The sequence below is a fragment of the Aptenodytes forsteri genome, unplaced genomic scaffold (assembly GCF_000699145.1).
Source record: "Aptenodytes forsteri isolate BGI_AS27 unplaced genomic scaffold, ASM69914v1 Scaffold242, whole genome shotgun sequence".
In the NCBI taxonomy this organism is placed as follows: Eukaryota; Metazoa; Chordata; class Aves; order Sphenisciformes; family Spheniscidae; genus Aptenodytes; species Aptenodytes forsteri.
The window spans coordinates 918,052-928,618 of record NW_008795253.1 but is presented as its reverse complement, the minus strand read 5'-3'; positions in this window follow the sequence as shown (position 1 = coordinate 928,618).

The window sequence follows — 10,567 nt, the reverse complement described above, 5'->3', positions numbered from 1 at the left end:
CAAGCGATAGGACGAGAGGAAATGGCCTCAAGTTGCGCCAGGGGAGGTTTAGATTGGACGTGAGGAAAAATGTCTTTACTAAAGAGGGGTCAATGATTCTATTCTATTCTATTCTATGACTTCATTTTGTATTTCATTTCTGTCCTGTGCTTTGGTATGGAAGCCACTCTTCTAGAGGCCTTGGACCTTTTATGTCTGTCATTTTATGCCCAGTGAGGCTATAGCATCTGGGCATACCATGACCTGGGGGCAGAGGAGGAGATGGCACCCAGCAGTACTCCTCAGGGCTCAGCAGACACAGTACTCTCGGCCGGAGTCAAGGAGAAGCCCCTGCCCTGTAGCTGCTGAGCAGCCTTCCTGAACCTCTCTGGATATACTCAGTACCCAATTCCCAAACATAGAGAAAAGTCATGATCCTGTGCTGGGAAGAGAGGAGCTGCCAGAGCTATTGGGAAGGAGATAATGTCTTTGTCAGCCCCTCAGGAAACCTGTATCTGAAATGACCAGCTTGATGTTTGTAGGATGGAGGCCAAAACTGCACAGAATTTAGTGCAAGTCAATGTATTATTGCAATAGCTATATCTTTCTAGTCCATGTAGAAAAATCAAGCTTCTGTGACCCTGGTTTACAACTATAAGGTAACACAAAATTTAAATTAGAGCAGATTTTTTCCAGTTCGGATCAATTTATCTACAATAGAAGAATCTTATGAACTTTTCTCTCTATAATATGTAGAAGTTGTTACTAAAATTATTGTGTTTAGGTTTTCTGAACACTCCCAGCCATTCCTCTGCTTCAGCTGCTTTTCTCAGAGCAGATAAATATTTGCAACAAATAGAGCTGTATGAGCTAGCAGGGGGAAAAAAAAAGGAAAAAAAAAAGACAAAAAAACTGGCAAGCAAGTTCTCTGTTTCTTTGAAAACTCTCCAACACCATGAATCCTGTGAGAGCTTAATTAAAATGAAAAGGGAATTTTCCAAGGGAGAAAACAAAATAAGCTTTTTTAATGGTCTATTTTTGTTCTGAGCTCAGAAAATCTCTTTCTCTTTTTCAACTGGTGTCCCCAAAACATAAATACTGGCAGCTTTAAGGTTTGTTTTTCATCCTCTTGAGCAAGAGGCAGTGAGTTCAAAAGCTTTTTCCAGACCAAGCTTAGAGGGTTTGCTCACCAGAGCTTGGATTTCTGACACAACTAGTGAGTCTAGAACAGTAAACACTACTGTGAAATTAAAGTTGCCATTTCAAGGGAATGATGATTAAATGGTAATGTATTCACATTGCTGATAATTAGGGGAACTTGTTTTTTTCAGCCACAGCAGTGCATAAGGGTCAAGGTCAACTAAACCCTACACAACACCTTAGGTTCACATGACTAAGGGTTATTTCTGCAGCCAAACTCACTTGAAAAGCAAACTTCTCATCCACCTCCCTTTCACCAGCTAATTGAACAGCTGGGTGCTGCTTTTAACATGAGTCCAGAGCAAGACTTGAATGTCTCAGTCCTTATCAAGACTAATCTGCTCCAGCCATCTACTGCTAAGCTAATACTAGTCAATATTTCAAAGCTTTAGACACAGAAATTGCTGGAACTTGGAACAATTTTGGATATCCACCATTCTTGGCAAAAATGCATATGCCCCTTCAGCCCAAAGTAAGAACAATAGCAAGCCAATGTTTAAGTGTCAAACTCATTTCAAACAATCTGAGTGACAAATAGGTTCATATAAATCAATTTGTTTCAACCATCTCTGCAGTAGACTGACACTGAAATATGGAACTTACATATTAACTATTGATGAAAACATGATGGCAGAATCCTTTCTGACTTCACAGGTGTAAATCAACAACTTACTGCAGTTGCTTTTGCAGGTTTTCAAAAGCTCTGAACATACATGGTACTCTTCTGCTCAGTCATGAACTCTTCCGACCATAGGCCCCAGTAACCAGTTGTTCATGTACTGTGTGACTGTGCATAAGACCAGACTCACGGCTTGTCCAGTGTCATTGCACACTTGATGTCATGTTCGATCTTCTGATCCAAACAATGCAATGTCAGGGCTTGTGTGAAAGTTTTGTAGCAGCTGGTTTACTTTATACATGATAGAGAGTTACGTCCCACCACAGGGAGAGTGCAGAGCTCAGTCTTACTGCCTGTGACATTGCGCTTGAGCAGATCAGCTAATAGGAACACACATGCAGGGTCATGTACGTGTCCAATGTCAGACACAGTAATTAGCAGTGGTAGGGTCTCTTTCAAACTGGAGACTCAGGACCTGGCCCCATGGACTTATCCCTCCAAAGAGCACTGCTGTGTTCATTCAGAAGTTCCCTTAAAGTGTTTTTAAGTCAATGTACTTTCTTTTGCACTGCTTGCCAGTCCTATGTGTGGTGAACATCTTTCCACTAGTGGAGTAAAGTGCTGTGCATGTGGTTTTTTTCTTCCAGAGGTCATTTATGGGACAAAATCAGTCTTCTAGATGACTAGCTTAGGATTTTAAAAAACATGGTTTTTTGCTAGACTTATTTTAAAAATTGATGGTAAGATTTAGTCAAGGTTGTCTGAGGATAATGGTGGCTTATGTAACTGGTCAGCACACAGCTATGTGCTGATTGATTTCTTTATTTCATAGGAAATCTTTTTTGTAACTGGTCCAAAGATGGGCCCATTCTTTCCCCATTTATTTGTAATTTAACCTGGGTACTTAATGAATTACAAGAATGGACAGAAATTAGCTCATCATCCCATAAAGGAAATACATTTCTAATTAAAAACTATGAATATGGGTCACACTTTGCAGAAGGAAGCATAAGTCAAGCATCATTCTTCTTGATTTGTTCCAGGTCACTGTTTTTCTCTGCCTGGCTGCAAAACACTAATGGATCGTCATGATAAAAATTCACTTTTGCATCCATCTGTTATATTGCACTTTTAAAGTCTATTTTACTTCATGGATCTTGATTCTACCCCACTCCCCGCTGCAAACACACCACACTTTATTAGAATAAAATTTTATCCCTTTTGGTCCTGTAAATGAGAGTAGAAGCTGTAGACAGTTTTCTTTGCAGCACTGGCAGTTTTAAGTTTTAGCATATGTTAGCATAATAAATTTATTCAAGACAATTTTCAAGTGCACATTCCTCTCACAGTCAGTTTTCTAGGCACTGCAGTGGGTCCCTCTAATCTAAGTTGTTTATATTGGCATTAACAGAGAGCTTCTATAGCAAAAGCGTTAAAAAAAGACAAAGTCAGTACGGAAGATTTTTCATGCTTCAAGGAATATTGAAGATGTGTACATGAAAAGGGAGCTGGAAATGTTCTCCTGGTAAAATGGGGCCTAAGCAGATGTCTTCTAATATAAGCATCGTTTGATAACCAATGAAAGACAAGAGATTTTGGACTACTATGGCATTCTGTTGTTAAAAAGAAGCTATTGAAGAGGAATGAAAGACGTGCAATAATGAACGTTGAAAAGAAAATGTCAATAGAATACATCTCTAGAGCAGATGGTGTAATGCAGCAATTATCAACCTTTTTCTGATTCTGACTCTCTTGTAGGTCAATTGTTTTCAAGCAGCCCCAGATATCAGCATCAACAGTGGATGAACATGTATTATTATTAGATTAACAATGCTGGTAGGGGTTATGATCCCTAGTTTGGGAACAACTTGTCTGATGGAATTAGTGCCAGTTACGTGCACTGTGGCAGCACCTCAAGGCCTGAGGTGGATCACTGTGTTACCTAAAATGACGGGACACATGTTGGCTCAAAGAGCTTTCAGTTCAGGTATTAAATGGAGGAAGTGGACTAAGAGGTAGCAGCAAGATAATCCTGACAAACGTAATAAGCACAACAGTTATAATTACTGGACACCCATCTATTGCCAAATGTCTTATAGATTTTGTGTGATTAATATTTGCCCTTCTGTGTTGTTATCTCTTCTAAGCAAGTTACGTGATCTTTTAAATTGGTATGCTCTGTGAATCTTTCACCTATTACAGTGCCTGACACTTTAGTATCTAAAAGTAATGTCTGAGATGCTCTTTGAAAAGCCCTGGGGCAGAGAAGGGGGATGCAGTAACTCCACAAACAGACTTTGCTCACGATGAGTGAGTTTGTGGCAGCGTTGTTCAAGTGATTCCTGTGAGTCATGGCATTTCTCTGCACTTCATCTCAACTTGATGGACTCGGGTCGTCATCGCACCCTGCAAGCTTGTACAGAGCCCCTACACCTGTCAGCTGCGTAATGCCTTGTGACACGTGTCTTCTCCTTCACACAATGTTCTGGAGGCTTAATTGGAAGACCTTTCATCAAGGGCTCATCCTTTGGAAACCTTAGCATGTTAAATTTTATTCCTGGGAGTGGTAATAGTCCCTCAATTCAACCCCCCACAGAAATAGTTTCTAATTAGGAAATTTAGTAGAGTTGGGGCTCCTAAGTCAATGAATTGCTTTTGAAAAATCACCCTGACAAGTAGAATTTGCAGCTAAACTCCCTAAACTTCTTTTTGAAGTTTTTCTGCTAGGGTGGGAATAAAAAAAAGTGTTAATTTTGTCAGGCATGGGGAGAGACCAGCATCCAGGCTAACAGTGAAGGCATTCATCCAGGATAAAGAAAACTAGTCTGCTAGTCTCTATTCCAAAGGACAATTTCCCTAATTTATATTGCATACATCTGCAATCAGAGAATTAAAACCACACCCCTTCCTTCAAGGTGAATGTCCTAGCCAGAAAGCTGTAGACTTGTATTCAAGTCTATGATTTTTTCTATCATCTGTCCTAATGGATGTTTAATTAAACCTGTGCAATTTGGGCCAGTTTCAAGGCAAAGGACCGAGAATGCCACCATCCACAGATTTCCTTAAGTTGTGAGGTCTGGGCATTCCCTTCGTAAAGGAGAGTTGTGGTTCCACTCTCCTCAGGAAGAAGGCATGTTTCCTTCATCTTCCATGAATAATTTAACTGGGTAACTTTTACTTTTCCTGTCTTCCAAAGCCTTGGTTGACTCAGTGGCAGTTTCTGAAGAAAGGCACTAGGCACCTAACTGCAGAAACAGGCTCAAGGGTGTGAATCCCGAGCAGTGGGAAGCAGCTTCACTCAATCCAGGCTAAGGGACCTACATTTAGGGCACATATTTTTCCTCCAGCACACTGTGTGACCTTTTGGCCATCTGAATCTTAACAGCTTAACTTTGTGATGCATGCTTAACCAATCCATCATTTCTGGAGCCTAGGGCTGTCGTTTGAGAGCTGTGAATCCCATTAAGCTTCCACACACATAAAGGTTAGGAATCACACGGCTGTGATTCATCCAGTTCCTTCTGGAACTATGTTACTAAGGGAAGAAGCAATGGTTGGAAGAGGAAAGAAGTGGTATTTGGAAGGGCTTGCTCCTTCAAACTTCCAGCAAATGGAACCTAAATAAAGCAAAGAGTCATCACCCAGACAGACAGATGCTGGGGAAAGCACTGAGACAGATGGATCATGAGGCAGATTGAGCATATTCCCCTAGTCTTCTTGGAAGTGCTCCCAATCCCAAGGGACTGCCTTAGCTGAATGAAACACAGTGCCAGTGGGATCTCTGTCCATCTGTCCTGACCAAGCAGGACCCCTTGGCAACAACAAATGCAAGACAAATAAGATCAGATTAAATATAAATAAGAAGGAGCCTGATTATCTCATACCTCTGATGAAGGTACTGCCCTAGAAGGATGGGGAACAATCTTGGGTACCAAAGACTGTTTATGCATTTAATTAAAAAAGAGCCATTGGATAAAATACATAAATAGCTTTGGGTGCAGAACCTGAATTCAAACCCAGACTTTCCTCCCACCCATGGCAATGAATATTTAACAGCTTTCTTGGAGGTGGGGGGGAAGCACTTTCAAGTTTGATGTGCAAGAGGGTGCAAGTGAGGTGCACATTTTCTTCTGCTGATTTTATACCTTTTGAATTTCCCTTGAATAAAAACATTCCTGATATGATATAGAGCAGTCATTCAGTCCTGTCAGAATAGGTGCTATGCATTACTTGTTCTGAAAGCCAGCAGTTGTGTTACATTAAAACCAATAAAGCAATTGTCATGTTTTATTTTAAAAGCACCTTTCCCAAAGTGCTAGATTCTAGTCTCAAGAGCATAATGCATAGATTACAATGGAGCTTGAAAATCTGACCACCCTACTTGCATGCAAAGGCATAGTGATTTGAGATTTCAGGTTATGCAACTGTTTGTATACACTGCACATCTGAGAGCTGAAGCTGGCCTTGAACAGGAAAAGGATTAAATAAGTCAGTCTCATTTCTTCATAAAACCCCAGGCTCCTTGTGACGCTAGTAGATTGTCTGAGTCAAAGCTTCATTTTTATAAATGATCGGCAGTGTTTTCACACATTTCAGAATAAAAATAAATGTATTGTAAAGTCATTTGTTCAAGGAAATTCACCGTCTCCAAAGCACATATTTTTTCTCTTCTAGTTATCAATTGAAATGAAAGGTTGCAACAAAAGGCTGGCAAGGTTTCTGTTTTTTCTAAGTTGTTGTGGGTTTTGTGTTTGAGGATTTTTAACAGAAGTTTGGTCTATTGCATAAAGTTCCAAGAAGTTTTTAAATTGAATTGAAATTTTTCCGTGTCTGTTAAAAAAATACGCTGAGAAAGATAAATTTTCAGCACTTAATGAAATTAAATTTAAAAACAATTTTTCTAAGATGTTCCAACCTTATGTAAAAATAAAAAAAATCTTGCCAGTTTTATGTTGTAAATTTCATTTCATACAGTAACTACAATAATATAAACCAGCGCTTCGGAGATGCTGCAGTTCCTTTTAACAAATGGCTGTAAAATCAATTTGTATAAATTCTGAAACATATTAGGAAAGAAACTATGGCTTATGAATATGAGGGTATGACACAGCCAGCCTATTAGTAACACAAGGAGCCTAAGGTTTTATGAAGAAACTGAATTAATATTTGTTCAGCACTTTGAAAATGTAAAGAACAGTGTAAGTGATTATTAATTGTTGGCTTTGCTATTAAAAATGGGAACTAATACCTGTGTGAAATAAATGTATTTTGGAGTAATTGTATGAGAGAGTCCACAGGTAAGCTAGAAGCCTAATAGTGGAGGCCTCGAATTTCATAATCTGAATAGAGCAGTTGGTGGAGCTTGAACATTGCACCATCATCTGCAGTCCCCTTGTACAACACTTATCCAAGTTGCAGAGTTAGATCAGGGACCCCTAACTGAATGCCTTGAACATATACCTGAACCGCATGTATATCAGTTTGAGAGAGAGACAGAATTAAAGACCAAAGCATTTAAAATTTAGGTGCAATCGTACTTAACATTTCAGGACTTCATCCACACTTCCTTAGGGTCCATGAGGACTCTGATGCCCCTGGAGAAGAGACATCAGGTGAATGCCCATACCCTGTAGAAAAAAATCAAGACTTTTCCTGCTCTTTCTGTCTCCCAATCAATCCTGAATTCCTCTCTGTCTTGTATTCCTTTTGCAATAGGATGAGTGGAGCATGTCCACTCCCCAAAAGACTAAAGTTTGGTGGTCTGGGACTGCCTTGAGTCACCAACAAACCCCTGACTCTTCCTGGCCTTCAGCCTCTTAGAGAAGCTGAGAAGAGAGCAGAGTCTGGATTGGCGACTTTCTGCAAGATTACTGTGGCCATTAAGTCAGCAGGAAAAAAGGAGGATACCAATCTTGTTTCGGTCACATTTAAATAGAAAGGATAATCACAACTGCTGGTGCTGTCAAGCTTTTCTACTGTCTTGAGTTCCCCCAAGGATTTAGCAATGGAACACAGTTTATGGACTACGGTTGGATGCAGGAATGAATGACATGCCAAAGTGCTAATTAACTTGTGGATGAGTTCTGCTAGTGCAGCAGTTCTGAGTAGTGCATTATTCAACACCGGATAGCTTGAAAACTAAAATAACTAGCTGCCGAGGGAGTTTTGACATCCCTTGGGTTAAACAGAAGCTTAAAAAAGATTTTCAAGATTACACTTTTCTGTTTAGGTACCTAAATTCTGCCCAAATCCCATGTTGGGCATCAAAATCCTTTTTGGATTTCGCTCTAGGTACTTCCCTGCATTGGGACATAATATACGGTCCTTAAAATACAGCAGCTCATCTGTCTGAATTTTACTAGCTAACTCTCATTGCAATGATTATCTGATCCCACTGTATTGATAGAAAACATATGCTTCAGGCAATACCATAAAATTCACAACCAGTGAGTTTTACAGACACCAAACACCCAGATAAATCTCAAGCATTTAGTGTGTACAGTAAGAAGCTGACTTCATTTCTCAGCTGCCACAGATTTATTCATTATAAGGATATTATTGAAAATAATTTTGAATGATTTATGAGGGTCATATAGATTCAGTGTAATGCTGAGAAAATGTTGTTAATTTACTGCAGAGAGTAGATGTGGCCCCAACTCTTGCAAGCAGAATTAGTTATTTTCTTTTAACACACAAAAAACATCTCAGCCCAGGATGCTGTGCTTTTAGCTACTCAGTAGAGAATGACTGCCAAAATCCGAACGGCTATCACTCCCACTTTGCCTAACTGACCTTCTGAGAAATCATTCCTGCTCTAGTAACTGTGCTTTTTTGGCTTGGTTGGTTGGTTGGTTGGTTGTTGTGCTAGCATCTTTCTGCAAAACCTTAAAGATACTCCCAAACCACCAAAAATTTTCTGTTGCAGGTTAATAAATACAAACCTTTCTTAAACAACCAATACTTCCAAAAATAATCCCCAGCCAAGTACATACATTGGTATCTCCCATAGTGTTCGTTCCGTGAATGTTTTCTGTGGAAAATCAATTCAACCAGCAGGCTGAGCAAGACAGGTTTATCTGCCTGCTTACTCACACTATCTCAAGGGCCAAGTTCAAAACAGCACTTTGAGTGATGTGCTCAGGTTGAAATCTGCTTCCAGCTTTTGAGCACTCTACTCATCTCCTATCTGCATCTTAACAAATTTGAAAGTGGCTCCTGTGTGAGTTCAGGTAAATCTGGCTGTGCTCACATATTTTCTGCATCAGAGCCTAAGGCTATTAACCAAAGTGCCAGGAACAGCGGGATTTACTTTCTGAACTGATCATGCAAAAGAGCAAGGAGTTGATGTCCACTGACAGTGTCATAGCATTGAGAGCCAAATTTTAACACCAGCTCTGAAATTCTTTGAATAGTTAGGGGCTCCCAGGAGCTGGGGGAATGCATGTGGGGCCCTGATGTGAAGCCTCCACCACTTTCTACTGAAGTTACAAGGGATATTGCTGTTGATTTCTGAGATTCCTAATTGGCTAATTAAGCCAGAAGGAGTACCTGTGCCAGGCTGTTCTGTTTAACATATGCTGTATAACAGTCCTAATTTATTTAATTTAAATATAGAGTATTTTATAGAAAATATCCAATATTAGCCTAAGCCTTATCTTCCAGCACTTTGTTTTAGTTCTGCTATTGCTTCCCAAATTGAAGAGCTAATTATCTTCCCTGCATAGCCATTAGAGATTCTGTTCATCTTGCCAGGAACCTTGTTTTTATAAACTAAACTAAATTAGCTGCTGGAATCCTTTGCTCTCAGATTTTTAAATTGTTGTCACACTTCTTGGGAGCCCTTTGAACTTCCCAGTGCCTTCCTTGAACTAACCAAGAATCCCAGCAGAGACCCAATGGCATGGTGTCCTCACCTAACCACTCTCCTCCTTCTCCACATTCCTGCTTTTACTAACAAGCACACTGGGCCTTGTTGGACAAAATATTGGCAATTTCTGTTCACGTAACTCTCCAACAGAGATTCTCCCTCAATCCTGTTTCCATTCAGTTGTTCTCAGTTGAGAGTCTCACATACTGTCTGGAAGTTTATGATCCTCATTCCTAGGACAAAGTTCAAAGAACTTTGGATCACTCACTTACAGACAGTTGCTCATAACTTATCCAAACTAACACAAAACATATTTTATTTTACTTTTACTTGCAGAGAAGATGAATGATGGCTCTGTTTTAACTATTTATTGGCACTCCAATATCAATAATGTTAAATTTACCAGGAATATTATCTTACATTCTTATCCTTCTAATATATAGGTTAATGATGTCATCAAAAGCCATCCAAGCCAAATGAAATAACACTGTATAGCCAGCCATTTTTCTGCTATTTGTTTTAAGAATAAAATGGCTTTTATTGCCCAATCATACTACTTATGCTATTACAAAGTGCATAACTCTGAAGATAAAGCTGACCAGATATGACTATACTACTTTCCCTCAGTTATATCAGCTATAGAAGTATACATTTATAGGTTTACAATAAGCTGGGTGTTGTGGTTTAACCTCAGTTGGCAACTGAGCACCACACAGCCGCTCGCTCACTCCTCTCCCCTCCCCCCCCGGTGGGATAGGGGAAGAGAATCAGAGTAGAAGTAGTGAGAAAAACTCGTGGGTTGAGATAAAAACAGTTTAATAATTGAAATAAAATAATAGTAACTATAATAATAATAATACACAAAGCAAGTGATGCACAGTGCAATTGCTCACCACCCGCCA